Here is a 23,511-nt window from a genome sequence, read left to right as displayed (position 1 = left end):
ATCTATGTGTAGGCAAACTAGTATATTATTATCCATATTTGTATTACAGCCAACCACCCCCATTCCTGAGCCAAGTGCAGTGCCTATCTCATTTCAATCCAGTGGGAAACACTGCACCTCTTTTGCTCCTATATCACATGGATAATTATTAAAACTCCTCTCAGATTTTCTGTCTTAGTTGCATCCTTCATATTCTCATCTAAATCGCAGCCTGTGGTCATGAGAATCAAATTAGTGAGACATCCTATCATATGTTTCCATTAAGAGGTGTTTAGGAGTGTACAAATACAGAGATTTTTTTATGTTGCTGTGATATGCACAGGTCATTTGATGGAAAAATGTCACAGTTTTCTGTCTTTATGCTGTTACACCACAGGAGAAAGCTATTTGGAGGAAGATGGGATCTTAGATCAGCCTGCTACAAATGACAATTTAACTGTCCTTTTACAGGCAAACATGAAGGAGAGTTTCGAGCTTGACTGCCCTCTTAAACACAAAATAAGCACACTGTCTATCTCTTTCTCTGTCTGTCTTTTCTTAGTAATTTCTACAGATGGATGGTGGGGGTAGGGAACTAAGTATGTATTCAAATATGAAGATCGAAAAGCAAACCTTTCAGTGGGTTAAAAAGACTCCTTACTGCTGCATTTTAAAGATAATATATTTTCAGTGATATAAGTTCACGTCCCCACGGCCCCTTTCTTTTGTTCTTTGAAGTTTAGTCTTCTTTTTTGAGCTAGGACACTTTAAGAGGGCGCCCGAATTTCCATGTGGGAATGACTTTAATGCGTTTAGTGCTACTCATCATTTGCTGTAAATTTCCAGCTGGGGTTTTGATTTCTAATTTATTTCGTAGAGTGGAGGGGGCATTGGTCGTTGCTGTTGTTGTTGCTCGGCGACAGACCTGAGCATTGAGAATAGAAAGTCACAGCCTTACGACACAGCCAGTTACAAAGCTTTTTCCCTACCCCCCTGGTCATACAGTACATAGGAGAGCACTGAAAAGAAAGACTGAAGATTCAAAATGACTTTAGATTTAAAATGAATGTTCCTATGATGCTAAAAGATTAAGTATATAGTAGTCAGCTCAGACATAACTGCTGATCAGGTAACAGATAACAGCCAGGCTGCAACTTCATTAATCCCTTTCGAATGCCTTGCTGCCTTTCTGTCATCGATAGAATCCATTTAGTTTGTTTATATTTCGTAGAAGGTATCATTTGCTTTTTCCCTTAAATTTTCGAAAGTCTGATACAGATACAGTTGGAGACCAATACATAATTGAAAGAGCCAATAAAAAAATGGCAGAAACTCTAGATCCAGTTTGATATTTTTTAAGGGAGTCTTATGAGACAGAGACGTGCCACACGAATGGGCTATAGTGGTACACCACATGTTGGTTGTTTCAGTAGAAAATCGTCTGTGAATATTTATTTACATACTGTACTTAGATACAACAGCTACATCTGCCATCACCCTTTCAAGAAGCTATTGACCTAGGTGAAAAAGAGGATGGTTACTTTTATTTAGATCCGGTTAAGCAGTTCACATGCGGAGGTGGAAATTGACAGAGTCATACAAGGCTCAGTACTGACAGCAGAAGGACAGTGAGAGACAGAGTGGGGGCAGTGGGGCTAAAAACAGGAGTTTGCTGTTCGTTAGCTGCTCTAGTTCTAATACCAATGTTATCCTTTGTTATGCTTTGCTGTGCATTGGCTGCTTTTGTTCTGATGCCAATGGTGTACTTCTGTATACGTTATTCTGAATTGGCTACTTTGATTCCAGTGCCAATGGTATAATTTTACTGCAAATGGCATAGTTTGCTGTTTTCTCATTTTGAGCTTGCCTATGGAATTAAACACTTGCAAGGCGAAACCACAAATTATCGATTTGTATTCCCTTTTACAGTTAGCTGGTGCAGGACATGGAATGGTTTAGATGTGCTGTTCAGTATATCTGTGTCCTTGTAATCATGTAGTTTAGAACCATTGTAATTAATATGTAATAACTGTAAATCAAATCATTAAATGTTTATGACATGTTATTCTTTTCAGCAGGGTGGTGCCCTCATAGGTGCCCTCTATGTCTTCAGCTGCTATAGTGAAATGAAGTAAGCAGAATCCAGGTAGTCTTTTAAAATGATTAAGAGTAACTGTTGGCCACAAAGTAGCAAGAATGTCAAAGTTCTTGGTTTAAAATGACATGGTGATATGCACGTTCAATAAATTCTGTGTTTATTTCTCAGATGCAGCCAAAGAGGAGAGTGTCCTGATTGTCAAAGTATCAGCAGTGGACCATGATTGAAGTTAGTTAACGACATGGCAAGGATAGCAAAGGGGACATGAATGGAAAATATAGAAGAATGCTTTTCGAAGGAACTTAACTGGTTTGTGAAAGTAAAGGGTTTTCATTCTGAGAAAGTTTCTCATGCGTGGAATTCGGTATTTGAAAACCTGCCGAAATGTGAACACAAGTGAACCCCCTCCAATTTCACTGCAGGCCTTGGCTGGGTAAAATACGTCTGATATCTCCCAGTTTAATGTGATGATTTTAGCACAGCCCCCACATTTCTGAAGGTGTTTCTGACCCTGTGCCCTTTACACAAGAGCAGCGGGCATCAGCCCTTGCTTTTATATTCCATCAGTGCTGATGTGCGAATTATAGTCCTCCCCCAGAGCCAGGCCCAGATGGGCCCTGCTTCTGGTGGTGCCCGCTGCCAGGAGTCATTTGACAAACATCTATATTTCAAGCGCGCTCCCCCTGACGGCACCCACTCTGCTAAATCCCAGCCTCGACACTGTCATTAGCACAGGCTTGCTGGATCAGTTCTGCTGTTCCAGTCCCATCGGAGCCTGCACCACAGCATCATATCCTCAGAGCCCACACTGATTAAGGCTTAACTGGCGATTGAATCCGCAGCAAGCCCAGGCCATCCAAAAGCAGATTCCGAGACTATCTGGTCTGAGCTGCAAGAGACGAAACAAATGGATGGCTAAAAAAAAGGACCATTGTCTTCAAAGTGGTGCGTGCAAAGCATTCAATATTAGGAAAAGCATAGTCCACTTCCAAAGTGTTGCCATCCAAATACTGATGTACTACAAAAATATAAGCTGACATAATTACATCTCTTCATTGACACCGATATCTTATGGCATGAAAAATGCTGCATATGATATATTCCAAATCAATTACAAAAAACAGACAACAAAATTGGAAATTAATTTGAAACTGTAAGCATGGTTTAACAATGGGCATGAGAATCCATTCACAAAGGTGGTAAACAGTGCTTGGCACATCAAGCAAAAACAATATCATGAATCATAATGTAATGGCTACAGATATTTGGGTTCATTTTTATTAGTGTTGGACATTACATTAAAGTCTTACTTACAGCCTCATCTTTTTCTGTGATATTTTGATAGTGATGTACTGTATGTTTAAATAGTATTTTTAATGAGTTAGTGAATACATTCACCTCAACAGAAATTAACTGGAATCAAGGAAGATCTGAAAAAAGACTGACGACTACATTGAGACCATTTGTTATGCACCCTTTAAACCTTATTCCTATTGCTGTCAGTGTGGAGTAAACTGGGGGTGTCTCAATGGCTGTGGTTTCAGACTTAAAGCTTCATTGCAGCTTGAATAATCCGTAACCAAGGGAATGAACCTACAGCTCAGTGTTCTCTGGGTACGGCTGACAAAAACAAGTGTCAGTGCTGATCTCTTGCGAATTAATTGTGACTGTCTGTTAAAGTACGTCAACCAACACAATGTCATTATAAAGACGTAATTCCCTCTTTCTTGGTTGCCTTTATTTCCTCTTTGCTACCCCATTCCCATCTTCTAGGTGGAATGAAAACCCAGGGTGAAGAATCTAAAGAACATGAATTAATTCAAGCAGGCAGCAATCAGTTGCAAGGTAAGGCAGGTAAAAATACAAACCCTCTTCAGTCACTTTCATTTGTCTCTCTATATCGGTATTTGCTGGCACGACTATTGAATTAGGACTCAATATAAAGGAATGGTCTACTTTAAAGGGACCTAGCAAGAGCTGTAGTCCTTCATTTTTCAGGTCCATCTACTTGGAAATCCCTGTCTAATCCATTAGCTGTGCCGTTGAGCCTATCCTAGTATCTCTCTGCTTGTCTCAATCACTGAAGGTGAGTTTTGCCTAAGAATCATACCAAACTACTAAATAAAGTGATTGAGGAAGGTGAAATATGGGTCATTTGTTATTAAGGCAGTATAATGATAAAGAAATTTTATATAAAAATATTATTACTATTATTAGTAGTAGTAGTAGTAGTAGTAGTTGTTGTTATTGTAGTATTTATCTTAGACCCTCTCTACACTGTGCAAACATTTCGATCTTGTGGAAGTTGTGGCATTATGATTCAATATCATTCGTCTTTACACTAGCAGGGCTCTTGAGCCATGAACACCCAATTATATGGACTTACATACACTCCACTACCTACCACTTCACATCTGTGAAAGCATCAGCTACAGTGTTTACTGCAGTAAAGTCTGGAATATGTTGAGATTTATTTATCTAGTCAAGCGTGAATACATTAGGATTGTGTTTGGACTCCACCCAGTGTCTGCAAATATACCTGGCTGTCAGAAAAACATCTAAACAGCATAACTCTGTGAATGAGAGCAAATTCAAAGCAAGAAGGGAAGTCCCATTCCTTTTTTTCACCGTTATAGACACAAACCTCAAACTGTCTGGACTTTAAATAAACCATTTAGCATATCCATGCATCTGCAAGCTAGTCAAGCATGCTGCAGATGATAATGACTTAAACTGCAATACAAAAATTTCATGGGATGTTTTCAGTTTGTGATTGCATTACGTGGCACCCTAGATAACCCTGCGCTCACTATATTATTGGTAGTATGAAGGATGAAAAAGGTTACTAACTCCTGGGAGATTGATATGAAAGGAAAATGCCTCTTGCCATAGTTTCTGTTCAGGAATCAGCAGATGACTATAGTCCAGGAGTGTTCCCCACTTCAGTTAATAAGGTTCACTCAGAGCGATTGTTTTGTGTTCACCTATTAAGGCAAAAAAAGTACCCTTGTTACACAGGCAAGGAACTTAGCTATATTCACTTGGATAGTGGTTTTAATTGTAAGGCAGTTAACATGCGTGGTGAGATAATGTTTGGATGTGGGTTTCTATTGTTTTGAGTCCATTTGCACATCTATTGTGATAGTAATAGCTTCATAGTACTCTACATGTTGAAACTCCTTAATGTAGACCTATTAGTCCCTAATATAATATATAATATATAGTCCCTAATATAATATAGTCCTCTATGTTAGTGCTGAATATAGTGCCTCAGATCCCGTAACACGGAGTTTGGTGCACATGTGATGAAATCACATGTCAGATTTCTTTTTTATGCTGTGACAAGCATCTCTCAGATGCGCTGTGCATGTGATTGCGTTCTGCAATACCCCCTGTTGGGTGGGGTTTTTTTGTCTCAAAATTACATGTGGCATTGAAGTCAGATGTCACAAAATTCAACATCAAGGCCAAATTGATGGTGATGGTGTAAGGAGGGTCTCACAGTTTTGGGATCACAGCGCTGCATGATCCATACTTTGGAATCGTACATCCATCTGCTATTTTTGCTGTCATTTCTTGCACGTTTACACGGCACTGTGTTAATGTCTTTACACTCGGCAAGCTTAAATCAAAAAGATTGTAGAGGTACAATGTATGGTGTACCACGTATGTAATGATGATAATATATGGTGTGGAAAGCCTTTCTTCACTGGGATTATGTGTTGAGAAAGGGTTAATCCTCTGGGAGGGCATGCCACGTGCCATGGAAAGTAAGGTTTGTAAGTAATGACGATTGTCTCGAACCATGTGTCCCCCCCCTGCTGAAGCAATTCACCCTGTAAACGTCCATCCAGAAATTACAGAGGAACCTGACTGATCTCACAATCAGTCACAGTGAGTCTCTTTGGAAGAAACCTGCCTGTTATCAGGTGCAGATGCAGGGCTTCTGTTTTTCAGTGAGACCTGGTTTTGTTTTTAAATGATACATAGCAGAAAAATAACAGAAATGCTTTTTGTATAAAAAAAATACACTTTGTCTCAATAAACCTTGTAATCCACCTGCATTTTTTGGTTTTCTTTAGCTATGAGATGAGATGGAATAATGTCAGAGCAAAATGGTGAACGTAGAACTTAGGTTTATCGTAAATATGTGGAGAAGGCTTATGGCTTTATGTTATGTTTTACCCTATAGGAACAGTTGTGCTTTGCTTGTTTTTTCTTTTTTGAGTGATAAAAATATGCATTCAAATATTCAGCTTTCTGTACATACACAGTTAAACAAATGAATAGCCACTGCATATGACAAGACTGCTGACAATATGATGATATCCAATTTGCCACTTCAGACCATGTCTGAATAGACAGTTTTTTATACATGTAAAACTGCATTGACAGCAGTTACAAATCCAAAGTGGATTTTACACGTCACGGAAGATTATTCAAGAAATGAAAATCAACCGTGTTACTTTGTAACTGTCCATCAGAATGAATTGCATGCTCGTCACATTCCCAAATGCTATTAATAAAAGCCCAGTTAAGCTCAAGTTTTAGTATAGACTGCCGTCACAGAAACTACCTGCTAGAGCAGTTGGTGAACAAAGCGTGTCTTCCTGCCAGCAGCAGGGATGAGTCTGAGGACAGATACAGAGTTAAATGTCCATAACAGAGAGAACAGTATTGTTATTAGCATCCACAATAGATTTATTTAAGACACTTGAACAATTCAATGCAGGATTCTACTTCATTCTACTTGTTAATCAAGAGTCACAAGAGTCAGTCACTTTTTGTCTCCAAGTATATAATTTCTTCTTGATGCTCATATTCACTAAGGCTGATTAAGTGTTTGATTAAGTAAAGGTTTCTAATTGGCTGGTTATATATGTTTAATTAACCCCTGCAAACAAGTTTTACCTTCCTGATACTGCATACAATACTTTCAATATTACATGTGTATCATTTAATATTACAGATGATACTTTGTAGGTCTGATGACTGGTACTGTCAGGGCTCCGCCCTCCTAGCTGTGGTGTTTTTGTTTTTCCCTGTCCATGTGCTTTTTGTTTTTCCTTGTGTTCCAGCCCCGCCCCGCTCCCCGCCTGGTCCCCGCCCACCTGATTGCCCCATTACCTTCACCTGCCTGCCTGCTCACCTGCATCCCATCTCCTCATCAGCCCAGCCCTATTTCTACCCTGCTTGTTCCTGTCTTGTTTGCCAGTTCGTCTCAGCGTTGTCGTACCTGTTTCGTTCCTGCAGTTTTTTGGATGTCTGATTTCTCCGTGTTTGACTCTGCCTGCCCTTCGTCTTTGTTTTCTGCCTGCCGTTTTGTCTCGTTGCCTGATCGTTTGCCTGCCCGGTTCCTGACCCTGCCTGTTTCTGTTACCGACCCTGCTTTTGCCCACGGACTGCCTTCCGGTTTTCGACCCTGCCTGCTATTGCTTCGCAACTTGCCTGACGTCATAAATAAACCCGCCTGGAACCTGAAGCTCTCTTGGTCTGCGACTGAGTCCTTGCCTGAGTCCTTACAGGTACAGTAGGTGGCTGCCAGTGCATGGTCAAGGCAAACTGTTGCTTTAGTTGCTTTAGCGTTTCCAATGGCTTTCAGGTGTAGGAAAATTGTGATTTTTTTATCGAACTTTCCAAGACCTAATTTGGAGCACATTTGTAAAGATCGGGTATCACAGACGGTGGAGAGAAGGCTTGCTGTGAGCTAACCAGCAGGTGCCACGGCTCCCTGGGTTAAACAGAGCCTGGAGATTGGTGTACTGTCAGGGATTCAATAGAAACACTTCTATAAATAAAAATAATAAAAAAAACATAATCTCATTTGATACAAGTCGGTGAGCTGAAAAGCTCTAATGAGGAAATATGCAGATGAGTCCCAAATTAGATCTCAAACTATTTCCAGACAGAACAACATTTTTAAAAGTATGATATTTGTGGAAACATTCAAGAGTCCATTAAATGTAATAGCTTTTGCACCTCATAAATAGTGAACATACCAAATTAATTGGTATTCCAAATTAATTACAGTTATAATTACCTCCACAAGGTGAACTTCATATTTTCAAAAAAATAAATAAATAAATGCAATAGTCTTGCCAAAGACGGTGATTAATGATTCCCTGTATGTAACGAAATCAACTTCAGATGAATCATCCATCAGTGATGGATAGAAAACCAGATTAAACTTCATACCTTCATTTGATGTTCTACTACATGTGTTATAACACATGTATATGAATGATACGTGAAACGTGTCTATATTGTGACTTATGGAATGTATAGTCCACAGGTTTAGGTAGATCATAAATATATATCATAAATTTCCAACACTTCATGCCACTGTATTGTCTCCTTTCTTTAATTAGCTCCATTGCCACCACTTACACCTTACATATGCCAGTCCAATTATAGGATTTTCTTTTGCTTGATGCAGAAGGGGTGTTAAATCATTTAGTGTGGCATTATTAATAGTCTTTATGGATTTAGATGAACTGACAGACAGGATCCTTATGGGCAATATTGGTTTTTAAGGGAACCTTTGCAACATCCACCTACCAATTATATATAAAATTTGTATAAATGTTAGAACTTTATTTTACAGAGCCCTTTTGGGAACATGGAGAGCAACATATTTCTCTTGAGGGAACAACTAAATATCTCGTGCACACATCTTAATAGTCTGAGGAAACAACATGCTTATCTTAACATAATGACTTAATACCTTGTGGGAGTGACTTAATAGCTGGAGGGAGCAACTTATGACAAAAATCTTGTTCCCTCAAGATATTAATTGTTCCTACACATTGAATCAGTCCCATGAGACAGCAAATCCTTTCCACAAGAGTGTCACTCCCTCAAGATAATGTCCCATAGGTTCAATGTAAATGTGTGTTATGGTTCTAAAATCAATTTGCCAAAGAAAACATCAATGTCCTTCAATACCACAATATTAATAGTCAATAAAATACTAATAACATAAGAGGGTTTAAAATTCAATTCATTCTTTGTGGTTAGAAATATACTCATCATTCCATATTAACATGTCAAATGAGTTGCAATAATATTTTTATTAATACTGAATCAGATCACCATAAATGAACTTATATTCCAGTATTTCTACCAGAGTGATGTGTCATGGACCCCAAAATGGATGAAGCTAATCTGTGTTAGCTGTGACTCGCCAGTTTTGGGATTGATATCATGTGTTAGCTCCACCCATTATGAGGTAATTGCAGTCCCACCCTCCCATCCCTACTCGGCTTTCATTCTGAGAAAATGCCATGTATTGATAAAACTCTGCCTCTGGGCCTAATTTAGAACAGAATGTTTTCTCCCTGCACTCTTTCCAAAATGTTTTCTACTGGGAGGGTTCCTCCAAGTAAATGTGCTGTAAATTATGCTTGGATATACCTGTATCTCACTTAGTGGTGCGGCAAAAAGTGTAGCAAATCTCAGAATGAATAATATTTCTGTCGGCTTTTTATGTGGGACAGCTCCTGGCTAAGGAATCTGTAACCAATTTATCATAGGAGGAATACTTAATCTAGACAATGACATTAGTACATCACTACAGACGCCCTCAGCTGGATCAGTATCAGAATCAGAATCAGAATCAGAATGCCTTTATTGTCATTGCACACTGTTGTACAACGAAATTTGCTGTGCAGCCCCTGAGACGGTACATTAATATTCCACACATGTACACGCACACAAAAGAATAAAAAAAGAAGTGGCATATCAAGAGCTACTGTTGTGTATTGTACCTATGCTAGTGCACCATGTAAAAATATTATTGCACTGTGCCAAAATGTACCGCTGTACCAATATCATTGCACCGTATAAAACATTATTGCACATTATATACAGATTATTTACAGATGTTATTGCACATGGGGGGTGGGGTGGTGGTGGTAGGGGGGTCAGTGTTTTGTGTAGTTCAGTTCAGTAATGGCTCTGGGGTAAAAGCTGTTTTTGAGCCTGGAAGTGCAGGTCTTTGAGGCCCTGTAGCGCCTTCCAGATGGCAGCAGAGAGAAGAGGTGATGGCAGGGGTGAGTTGCATCCCTCAGAATGCTGCTGGCTCTGAGGGATGCAACTCACCCCTGCCATCAATATGGCAATGAGTAAAATTATACACGTGACTTATAAACATCAAAATTGAATCTTTAAAGATATTCCATGAACAGCTGACGTTCTTTGGATTGCCATTACCCAAGACCTACCCATTCTTTTTGCTTGGCATTGACACTGGCTGGCTGGCTTCAGCCACGCTTATTTCATCTGATGCTATTGAATAGTGGTTAATCATTTTCTGGAGCAATCATCCCCAGAGGGATATTCAGGCTGTAAATCTGATCAACCCACTCAGTTTAGTGTGATTAATGGTCCACACATAACAAAGTGTTATAATCATTTTAGGGCTTTCTGCCTCAGGATTACCGTTGTTATACTAATGCATTCTACTATTTGACATTCAATCTGTTTGCATTTTCTTTTTCATTAATGACTTAGTAGTTTACCTGGTAACCTCCACTCAAAAAAAGGGTGGCTGTGGCTGTTCATTTTACTGAAGAAAATTACGCTAATACAAAGCAAATACATTGAATTTTCTCTCTGAACGTGAATGTTTAGTGTTTTATTAACTGCAAGAGATTAGATGTAAGCTATATGTGATTACTTCATGTAGAAACAGCTTAATTCAATAACTTCACCTAAGTTCAGTCCATAACCACTCTGGTTCAGTCTGCTCGATGTGATTAAATGAGCATCCGGATATGACGAAACACCAGAGAAGTTTCTGAGAAGAGCAATGTACAGACAACAGTTAAGCAGGACTTCACGCACAATTCAGGTATGTGAATCATCAATGGAAAAAAATATTTCCCTCCATTGAATAACATGATACTAACTGCATATTATATGACTTCATATTGTTACGCCATGTAGTATGAATAATTGTTGCTGTAACATCACATAACATAACAGTATTAGCTAATGTTAAGCCAGCTAGCTCTCGCTGAACTAAACAGATAGCTGATATATCTGGTGTATTCACGTAGCAAACAGGTTTTACTCGAGTTCTTTTGGTTCTCGTTTGGTTGAATAAGGGCTTTCCCCTGCATATTGCAGTTTTCGCCCCATTTAGCCTAGTTTTCAGTTAGCTAATGAGCTAGCTAACGTTGCTAGCCGCTTAAAGGTTGCCTACACCTTATCACGTTCGCATTGCTCCATTTCTAAAGCACTTTAACGTTAGTCATTGCGTATCATACGTAAATCTAAACTGTAGAGTAATGAAGGGCGCCCATTTTTAAAAAATATATGTTGTAACATTTCCTGACTAAGTCATTGTCAATTAAGCAATATCATACAAGAGGGAGTGCTGTTATACTGAATATCAGCACGGCTGTGATTCGGTTGTAGGTACGAGGCTGCAGGCCGAGTGCCGAAGATAATGTAGTTGCTGAGGGTCATGATGCACATCTAGACAGTGACAAAAGTAATGACTTGGCTGGTAATATGGTAGAATTTTGCTTCAATGCTACTGAAACTGGAGCATTTTATTCATGTTCCAGCAACAGCCATTGATGAATTTCTAGAGGAATTGCACTGTCTGTTAAGCTCCGCCTCAGTCAGTAACCAGATTGCGGGAAGTGCTCACTAAATATGATCTCACTGTTGATGACACAATTGTTGAGGAAATAGCTACTGTTGTGGGTGCATCCAACCCATTGCACACAGCCATAAGAAAAGGTGGACCCCTAAGTACTGTGTATAAACGAAAACAGTATTTTAAGGAGAACTTCAATATTGTGGAGCCTGTTGAATATATCCTTGATGCAAAAGAAGGAAAAACTTTTCAGTATGTCTCTATACTGAAATCCACACAGCAGCTATTTACTAGACAGGAGTTTGTTGACAAAGTAGTGGAAAATCAGAGCACAGAGCCAAATTGCAATGAGTGGCAAGAAACATTTGTACAGATCTTATCAGGACGGTTGTCATTTCAAAGACAATAGTCTTCTATCAAGAGGGGACTTAACAATTTCTTTAACTTTGTATGTTGATGACTTTTCTCTCTGGCTATCCCCCTGATGTCATGCTTGACATTTGTGAGGGTGCGGCACCAGTAGAAATTGCACAGCGTCTGTCTTATAGCTAAAAGGTATTTGACCTTGGAAGGCCTTAATGCAGCCATTCTGCATTTCCCCTACAAGTGGACGGATCGGACAAACAAGCCTCACATTGTCCCTGGCATATTCTCAAGTAGGAGAACAGTAGGTGGCAACGCTCATGAGAATTGGAGCTTGATAAGATTGCTTCCATTTCAAGTCGGGAACAGGGTACCAGAAGAGCCTGCATGGCAGGTGCTCCTGGACCTGAAGGATATTGTTGAGCTTGTGGTTGCACCAGTTCATACTGATGAGTCCATTGCTTACCTTGAGAGCAAAATCTCTGAGCACAGGAAGAGGTATCAAGAACTTTTTCCTGACATCAAGCTGCTTCCGAAGCACCATTATTTGGACCATTATCCAAAGATGATTAAGCAGTTTGGTCCTCTTGTTGGGCTTTGGACTATGTGCTTCGAGGCGAAGCACAGCTTTTTTAAGCAGGTTGCATGGCTTCAGAAACATTCCCCTGTCACTTGCAGTGAAACACCAGTTTATGATTTCGTATCATTTGAGTAAAGCTTGTAGTCTGGACAAGTCTACAGTAGATGTGTCAACTGTTTCAACAGTTACTGTAGATGATTTAAGAGCAGAAATAGCACAGGCTATCCAGGAAAAACACCCGAATGCAGCTGGAGTTCATTTTGCCAAGGCTGACTCCAGTAAGGGTTTGAACTTCAGAAATGGTATAATCCTTGCAATCCTTGGATCTACAAGTGGGCTCCCAGACTTTGGTGAAACAGTCCAGATTTGTCTTGTTCAGAAGAGATTGTGCTTTTTGGTTAGACAGCTATGTGGATGGTACAGGGAGCACTTCAGGGCGTTTCAAGGTTATATTTTTTTTCCAGATTTCATTGCATATTTGGATACACAGTGCCAAGATGAAAATCCACCAGTACCATGTTTGAAGGCCACTCACAACAGAAATATCTCCCCAACCCGATCCCCTTCAGTGTAATCCTGTGATACATTTATATTGTCATCTTCTGAAACTACGCCAAGATCATCCTCTGAGGACTCTATTGGATCTTTAGAGTCAACCTCCAGTTTGAAGACTACAGCAAGGCCTACTGTTTTTACAGTGCCCAAGTTCACCTATGACATGGAGCTCAAACTCCAACAAGCTAATGCTGTCATCCAAGCGGATGGCACTCTCCTCAGTCCTGATCACAAGCTAAAATCTGCAATTTTAGATGGACTTGCTGAAGAAATTGTCAAGTACAAAGTGTACCTTTCTAATGCTGAATTTACTGAGGTTGCTGAAGCACTCATTAAGAAGCATCCTTGCTTAAAAGAGCAGGGCTCAGTCACTGGATACTGTGAATGGAAGACAAGTCTGAAATGTAAATTCAGAAATTACAGAACAAGATTGAGGAATCTTGGTTGTCCAGCGGTCACTGTGAATTCCCTCAAGCACAAACCAGAGGGGAAACATAGTCCAGTGTATAGTGTCAAGAAAGCATGCAAAGCAGAAGGCAACTACTGTCCATCCTATCTGAGAGGTGAAACTTCTGACAGCCTTGAAAGTATGAGGATTGCGCTTCTCTCTGAGGTACAGAAGATAAACAATGAGCAGACTATTAAAATGCTAATGGACAAGACATTCACATTGAGAAGGCATGAGCTGCTCCAGAAATCACCTCATTGCTGACTTTTAAACCAGACGGCCAGCTCTTTTTAGCCCAAAGAGGTAACTGAATGCAAATGTTATATGAATAAATTAAACAAAACATTGAATGACATTAAACTTTAAAGACATACAGTATATATAAAACTTCTTCTAAATGAACCATTGTGTTACTCTGAATTCCTTTATAGGTCAGCGCTGAATTCGAACGAATTACAATTGTCCCTCTGGTATCAAAGTTTTTCTCCAAGCTGTATCTACACTCCACTAAACTTCAAAAAGTGTTTGCTGGACAAGGAGGGGCCCAAGGTTGAAGTATAAGGGGCCTCATGATGCCCATGGAACAGGTATGAACAGACACACCCCTCTAGGTCTTTCTTATGTAATGCGGCACTCTCAGGAACGGCAGTTATCAAATTTGATATGCTTTTTAAACTTGCAGTTGTGTTGTCATACCAGGAGGGTAGATGAGAGGACTGAGAGAAGGTAAAACAAGTGCATGAAGTGAGAAGAAGCACAGTGGAAAGGACCATGGGATGGGCAAATGGGTAGGTTGGTAAAGAAAAGGACTGTGGAGGATAAGTGTGCAAAAATGTTTTGGGGGTGAGATTTTGCCACAGAAAAGGTAAAGATCTTTTGTGGTTGTGTATAGTCTTTGGATGCATAATTTTCATTAAACCCTTTCTATCACCTTAATCTCAGTTTGGAAACTTCAGAATTTGTACTGGAGTTCATTTTGGGTCACCATTGCTATCAGAATTAACACTAAATGTCTGGAATTGAAACAAACGGTGCAGAATTCATTGACTGTAAGCCTTCTTCCTCATGCCCTCTCTTTCTGTCTCTGTGTATTGTCCTATTCTTTCCTCAGAGTGATGAAATCAGTGTAAAGAGAGAATGCATCCTCAAAGTTTTGTGTGTCTACATGAATGAAGATCCAGGCAATCTAATCTGGCAGTATGTGGTCAGTATATATCATACCTGTCAACACTCCCGTTTTTCCTGGGAGTCTCCCGTATTTCACACCCATCTCCTGCCCCCCTCCCGTTTTGTTATTTCTCCCGGGAAACCCCCATAATTTGTATGGCCCAAACCTCGTTATGAATATTCACATCAATATATTATTCCAAGGTTGTCCAGTTGCCAGATATTGTATGAAACGCATCCTACTCACACAATCGACACATCATACAAATTTCAGCCCATTTGTGACCTCAACCTGGCAACCTACAACCCAGTTGCTCTGTTGATATCTGCGCAGGTAGTAGACGCATGAATCAAGCATCGCTGGTAGAAATGGGAGGAGAAGACTCAGGTGGTGCTCTGGCGAAAAAAACTAAATATACATGTAAATTTAACAACAGCTGGACGGAAGAATTTAATTTCATATCTCGAAGCCATATCGACAATGCCCACGCCTTTTGCAAAGTGTGTCGCACTGATTTTGATATCGGACATGGTGGGAAAAATGACGTTACTCAGCACATTAAATCACAATGGCACAATCGCGCAGCGGAGGCACAGAAGGGCACACCGGCCATTTCGACCTTCCTCACTAACGGACGGACATGCCATGTTACATGTTCCACAGTGCTACATTACGTGCACCACAGTGTTTCACTGCTGTTTCTGTTTATGTAATAAACTTTGTAATAATAATAAAAACAAATAAAAAGAAACATGAATAAGTCACGTTATTATGTATTATGTATTTATTTATGTGTATTTAGCCTGCCTCTGCCACCATCCAGCACCACCACCACCCAACCAACCCCCGACCCCCCCCCCCGGCTGAGAGGTCTCCCGGATTTACCCAAATGTTGACAGGTATGGTATATATGCTAAACTATTTGCTAAAATTGAGTGAAAATAGCTGTTAAATGGTGATTTTACTACCATGAGATTTAGCAATGTGGTATGTACGTCCCCTCCAGGATGCCAATGTGTCGAGCACTGAGCAGGGAATACAGGAGACCGTCCTGGGGATTTATCTGATCAGAGCTGGGGGAGCAGATGCTGACGACCCCCCTGCAGATGTCGGTGTGGTGTTGGAAGGAGTCATAGCTCTTGAGGACCTTGGCAACATACCGTTTGCTGTAGCAATGTTGTTTTGGTTCATTTATACGTTGAACCTGAGCTACCACACAGAACTCAGATACACCTTTCAAATCATCCAAAAACTCTTCTTCGAGCTGGATGCCAATCAGTTATCACAGAAAGCACAAGTACTGAAGATCAAGCTCTTCAGTGAATGAGATGAAGCAACAACTGCAACAATGATGGAAACAACTGGACTGGACTTTTTTGTTTTTATAAAACTCTTACGCAAGGTACTTCTTGTGAGATTCTTTTTTTTTTAATTAAGTGTTGGCAATGATCTTGCTTTTTGTAATAACGCTCCCTGATTGTGTGGTGTGTTAGAGGTATGACATTTTGTTGCACTGTTCAGTACTGCAATTGAACCTTGGGTTTTATTCTTTTTGAAAATGTGGAATGTCATAACATTTTACAACAATATTAATAAATAATATCTTCAAAGAGATGCACTTATGGTTCATATAACATAAATTTATAATATATAAATATGACATTTTAATTTTATCATTATTGTGGAAGCTTGAGGTTTATTGTCCTTGTCTGTTACAAGGAATGGCATGACAATTTACAACTATATTATTAAAAAACAAATAATCTTCAAAGAGAAGAAACTTAGCATTCAGACAATACATGTGAGATGTACTTTAGTCCTGTTACAATATGACATTTCTGTTTTCTCATTTAATGTTTAAAGGGATTTTATTCTCCTTTTTGAAAATGTGGAATGTCAAAACATTTTACAACATTAACAAATATTGAATAATCTTCAAAGCATAGTAGAGGTCCGTGAAAATGAAGCTTAGAGCTCACATTATTCACATTTGGGGTTTAACTTTCCTTTTTCAAAATGTGCAATTGTCTAACATTTCAGACATGATGCATAAATTAATAAAGAATTAACAATGTTGAAAATACAGTGTATACAGGCCTGAAATAAATACTTGATTAAAAATGCAAACCCATTTACTCTAACAATGTCAAAGTAAAAAATTCATCTCAATATTAAAGAATTTGGTGGAGGTGACCTGGGTTAATTAATTCCTGAAGTTAATTAAATCCTGTTTCTGTAACATACAAAGTATGATTAATGACTTCTACCAAATGAATGACTTCTGCCAAAGAAGTGGTGATTTCTAGCCATATTATAAAGTGGTCCAAGACCAAAGTATATTCCAGAGAAACTCAAATAAGAGTGCCACACAACTCTTGCTACTCCTGCTTGAAAATAGTTCATGATAGGTCATGACAGTTGACTCTGGGAATGTGCTTATAGATTCTGTCAGGACCCGAGTGTCTTTCCTTGGTATATCAAAGATGTCCTATGATTTGAGGAAATCTTTAAAAATGATAAAACAGAGAGGTGGAGCCAGACTCCATGGTCCACTTACTGCACTTGTGCATATTTCACATGACACACAATAAACACACCGAAAGAAATAAGCAACAGTAGGCCTATGTGTTTTATGCATACAGTAAATAAAGTACAGATGAATGCATTTGGTTTTGGTTGACTCACAGTCAACTACTAAGGAATAAGATAATGCTGCGGTTTGTGTGTGTGTGTGTGTGTGTGTCTGTGTCTGTGTCTGTGTGTTTGGGAGAGCAGCAAGCAATATCTGAAATTATGGAATTTCTCTATCATGCAAATATGGAAAATACGGACATTGATTTACGGTTCTTAGCAGCAGCTTCAGTTCTGGAATGCAAAAGCAGATTGATTTATGCAGAGTGTTATTGTTTTTCAAATGCAAAACAAAATCTGTCTAGTGTGTAAAATGGCCATTGTCACATCTGATTTTCAATGGAGATGGTGATGGCTGCAAGAATGGTGAATAAGGAAATGTTGTAACTGTGTCATGTCAAAACATGAGCATAAGGCCCAGAGAGTTCTCACTCATGAGAGTGTTCCTTCATTTTTGACAAAAATGATAATGTTGTGTAGTTAAGACATGGCTATTTTATTGTTTGCTTGTTTGATGCACCACAGTTGTCTTGGGACCTTCCTGGCGAAAAATATGTGTCATGGTTTATTGAAACAATTACATGTTTTGTATTTCTCAACCTGCCTGAATGCTCCTATCTGCAGTGTGATTGGGGCCTTGTTGCCTATCCCCCACAATCAGCCTATAAAATTTTGTGGGAATCAGCTTCTTTAGTCTGCCAATAGCCCTACTTGCAAGTTCTCTAGTCCTAAAAACACAATGGTGCAACTGTAAGCAGCATATGATTCATGGAAATGAAACCTTGTCCCAAAATCTTGTCAACTTCTAATTATTTGACTCGTGCCCTGCAAAATGGTATGAGGTGGGAATTGAAAACACATTGAAAACGTAGCTTATTTTAAGTATCGGAATTATTGGAATTGCCTGTTCAACCCTGTGTTTTCATATGAAACTATAGCAAATATCACCTATTATCATCCACTGACAATGTTTAGCGTGCAAAACTCCTTATTAATAGACAAAACACTCCCTACAGCTTTCATAATCAGCTGCCACATTATATGGGCTAACCCTCTCTGTAAAAATTTAATTACACAGGGAAGTGAGGGCCAAGATGACAGCTTACACAAAAGCAACACCTTAATTAAATTTCCATGTTCACCTCCAACGCAGGTGAAGGCACCACATACTATGCTGTTAATCACACCTGGTGCTGGGAGTCAGAGATGTCCTGCTTGCTGATCCCAGGAATGATTGCCACTGATCAAAGGCTATTTTCCACATCTACCGATAACTTCCGGTGTGTTCATAACCTTGCAGTGTAGCTTCATAGGTTCATTAAGAACCTGTCTTCATCTAGTCTGGTTTTTTTTCAGGGAAAAAAAAGAAATTGGCAATTATTTTTCTTAAAAAGAAAAAAATCACGTCCACTTCTATCTATGCAGTCCAGCCAATCACGTCTGTTACTGTTGTCTGGCTAACGATGGTGGAACTTGTGGCAATTAGGGTACATGTTTATCTACGAACAATAGACAAGTTTGCTAATAGATGATACTGTTTGGAAAAAAAAAAAAAAACTTGCAGAGGCAATTTTCGTCTTGTTTTCTGAGAGTTGAGAGCTAAAAGTAGCCATGGGCCATTCACATTAATTGGTCTCCGACATAACAAGCTGGCAGGAAGAGATTTGTTCAGTACCATTGAGGATTGCACAGAAGGCCTTCACATCACCACAGCAAACACTTTAGAGCTCAGACAAAGCTTAAAAAATACTAAATATCTTGGTTACAGCCATTTGGGAAAACATGGGAAAAGCGGTGTGCTGGGTTTCAAAGGCTGTAAACCAACTGAACAAAGGTCACGCATACACTGTCACTATTGACATAAGCAGAAGCCTATCATTACGTGACCCAGTGCTCATCAAATCTTATCCCCTTGCCTGTTAGTAAAGTCCAACACCTTTCATGCACATTGAAGCTGTGCTGCTGGTATTGAATTTCATGCAGTTTGTGAAATATTAAGGAGTGTGTTTTTCACAGTTTAGGAACACCGAGCATGGTCTTATTTGTGTCCTAGAGGTTAGCAATCCTTCATTATAAAAGTATGATATTGAAGAGGGAAAGTTCATGAAATCAGTCCTAGAAAATTTATATGGAATAGCAAAAGCACCATCTGGTGTTGTGGAGAAGAGAATGTGTGAAAGATAGTTCAGTTTAACCCCTGTACTTTCAATCCAGATCATTACAAATTGTGTATTTAGAAAGAAATAATTTTCCATTAAGATCTGGAGTAAGATTAATAAAGTCAAGATAGTTACTGTAGATAGCCTAACCTCCATCATCTAGCCACTATAAATATCCATTTAGTTTATTGTGCCATTCAAGTATTAATATAATATTATTTGTTAAGCATTAATGTTACATAGCAGTTCCCATTTAGGTTAAAAATAAACAGTACCTCTTCATGCAAAATCAGCCCTTGCCTCTGCAGTTCTATACATTATGGTAAGTGGCTAAATAAAAGATATCAAAAATGATTCAAGAAAAAAAAGCACAGGTAAAAAAAAAAAGTAAAGTTAAGAATATTTGTTTCAAAAACATGACTCTTTTGATGACCCATAATAAGTGAAAGGAAATACTTTGGTTTCCTTCCACCCTAGGCTAACATCATCACTGTAGGACACTTGTGTGAAGGGTAACAGTCGATGGATTGCATGTAGGTTGCTATAATCTCAGCAATAATCTGGGGTAACATTGCTTGGCTTCATATTGGATTTTAGAACAGTATGAGTCTATTGCTAAGAAACACCCATCACATGTTCAAGAGCTCTGGATATCTGCCTTTGTAGGGGAGATTTAGCATAGCAGTCTCCTTTGAAAGCTGATATATGGAACAGATATATGGAAACTATTAATATAGATAGAAAATATGAATAGAAAAATAGATAGAATAAGATACAAAAACATACATTAATAATAACAATTTAACTGTTCACAAGCCTTCTGCATTGTTTGTTTACCCACAAAGCTGACCACTAGCAACAGGTGGTGAACAGTTTTTCCACTAAACAAAGCACAGTAATATTATGATTTTAAATGAATCAAATATGGTCATCCCTGGTCACATAACCCAGACTCTACTTTATCCCCATATCGAACGTTTGATCTTCATCAACCTTTGTATGGCTGTAGACGAACTTTTTTTAATCTACACCAAATATCTTATGTTAAATGTTTTCTGATATACTGTATGTTGTTAGTGGGAAAAATTGAGCACACTTATATGACTTTGAAAACCACTGACATGTTGAATGTGGACAATTCTATGAAATGTCAAGATCTAGCTCCAACAACATCAGCACCAATAATCAATGATAATCAATTACATTACATTTGGTCAAGCACCCTTTACAACATCAGCAGGGTAACCGCTCAGTTTGGAGAGAGGCAAGGCACTAAATGTTCTTTTTTGAACAATGCCATGAGAAATTCTGTTTAATCCAAATATCACTGCACCTCCTAAATTATGGGCCATAATTTATGGCCTTTCCTTCACTGTCAGTATAACATTTTAAAAGCAAGTGGTACATCAGAGCTTTAGGTAAACATTTTGTTCACTGGGATATGAGGACGATTGTTCTGAAGTCCTCTGTGGATTAAAGGCATAAGAACTGATACAATGCTTTGCACACCAGAGCCTTCGGCAACTCTCGCCCAGGCTCAGTTAATTACCCGAGCCTCTGCCAAAGAGAAACCCAGGAGAACAAATAGTCAATGCTGCAAACTTGTCTGCTTGTCTCCATTTCCATACTCCTTCCCAAGCTCTCCATTTGCCCTGCAGTCATGCACATGGATTCTTTTCATGCACATCAAGTCATATTTATGAACTTGCTCTCTCTCTCTCTCTCTCTCTCTCTCTCTCCCTCACTCGCTCTCTCTCTCTCTCTCTCTCTCTCTCTCACACACACACACACACACACACACACACACACACACACTACACTACACAATCAAAGACTCAGACATACAGATTTGAATATCTGTTCCTATGGCAACAATATCACTACAAATCAGTGTGAGTACGTAGTTGCTTTCCCTCTGGGAAATGCCCATAAATTGTGCAACCCAGAACTTAAAGCAAGTAAGTTTAATTCTATTATAGCAGACCAGTTTCATTCCCACCATAAGTTGATGGTTTGAAGATTGTGGCTGTTGTTGGAGGTGCTTCATATTGCAGAGAAGACCCTTGATTATTAGGGTTTCAGGCATTAATCATTATGTGCAAAGTCTGATGTAAAGTCCATGTGAAGCCACATACACTCCAGGTGAAGTTGACTTATGGCATCAGTAGCAATTTGTGAAGCATATCTCCATCTGGTTTTCATCTTTTTTTTTTCTTTCTAAAGCTCAGGTACCCATATGCTAGCATATTTGGAAATACTTCCCCTGTTGTTATAATGTCATGGTGTTAACACTTCTTAATTATGACCTTATTATGAAAATGTATAATTTTCATGTATAATGCATAATCTTCCTCATACTAAATAATTTTCGAATATACATACATCATTGAAAAATAGCTTGAACACTGTTGTGGTTGTAGTGAATATATTTTCTGTGGCCATTCCTTTTGTAATTTAGGCAAATTTCTGTCCTTAATAAAATATCATTACATTTTCTAAAATGATATATTGTATGATGGATGTTTTGCAAAAGTTCCCTGGATATTATTGGTCAGTTTTATTCTCAAATATGATACATGAAAAGACAAGATTATGTTTCACTTGAATATCACATCAGAAATAAAGATTTTTTTTCTCACTAATATAATCTGTTTTTTTTTTGCTTCTGATTAGTCAGGGGATTGGATTATATGAGAATATATGCACAGACTTTGAACCAATTCTGATGCCTGATTAGAGCTAGTGGAGTGAGGTGAACGAGACAGAGACCAAATGACACTTTGCTCATTGGAGGATAACAGAAGAGAAGAAAGATTGCTATTGTGGAAAAGAAAATAAAATACCGCCTTCCACCCTTACCTTGCGCCATTCTGCTTTTCATCAGAGGCGGCTTCAATGACCAGTCACTGTCCTGCCACGTGGAGACGATAAAGGAGTCCATCTTCCTGAAGGTGCTACTCCAGAGTTAAAGTGAAGGATGAGCAGAGGAACCTGTTTATAATGCTAGACTGAACTCGTTGACAGCTGGGCAGAACTTCATCCCTGAGCATTTATTAGCCAATAAAATGATCATTTGTTTTTTTGTTGCTCATCTCTATATATTAAGTGCATACTGTACATGATGAGCCTAGTGGAGCCTGATCTACTTTAGCTGACTGAGATGATGACAGAATGCAGTTGAATCCAACATATGATGAGTAATATATATAATCTAGCAATTGTTTTACACCTACCTGTGTCATGCATCTCACCTCATCTAGCTTTTTTAATAACCTCTATACCCTCTCCTCCTAAATCTATTTTTAAATGAACATGGTGCTCACATAGGAAGTAATGAAAAAATTATAGACAAAATGTAAAAGAAATCCTCCCTTTGTATGAGCTGACTTCGACCAAACTGTCTCAGAATGGGATATCATGTTGATTCAGAAACAGTATGCTGTGCCATTATGTACTTTGTGACGCTTTTTCAGTGTCGCATCGATTCAATCATTATAGATTTGGTCCTTTAGCTGTCTAATAAAATGGAAAATATGAAATAGTCCACAGCGAGTGGTGACACCCCACTGAGCCATTATTGAATATCAATCCAAGCGTTCAGCCTGCCCCTTGCAGATATCCTTATCAGTGCTTTCCTCCGCTAGGTTAAATTCATCCTTCCACAGAGATGGAACAGAATGATAATTGTGGGTTTCATTCCGTTCTCCTATTGACTTTCTGCTCTGCTTGGGTTAACTTCAGACTGGTGGTGTGATGTTAACCAGGAAAACCTGTCTGGTCTGTGTGAGACGTGCAATGGCAGAAGCATGCATTCTGGGGTCAACCAGTACAGTGAAAAAGAAAGACACGGAACATGTTTATGACAAAGAAAAACCGTTACCTCGCATCTTGTTACTTGATGGCAGTTACCGCAGAGTTTCTGC

The sequence above is a fragment of the Megalops cyprinoides genome, chromosome 1 (assembly GCF_013368585.1).
Source record: "Megalops cyprinoides isolate fMegCyp1 chromosome 1, fMegCyp1.pri, whole genome shotgun sequence".
NCBI classification, from domain to species: Eukaryota; Metazoa; Chordata; class Actinopteri; order Elopiformes; family Megalopidae; genus Megalops; species Megalops cyprinoides.
The sequence above is the reverse complement of the archived record's forward strand: the minus strand, read 5'-3'. Positions refer to the sequence as shown.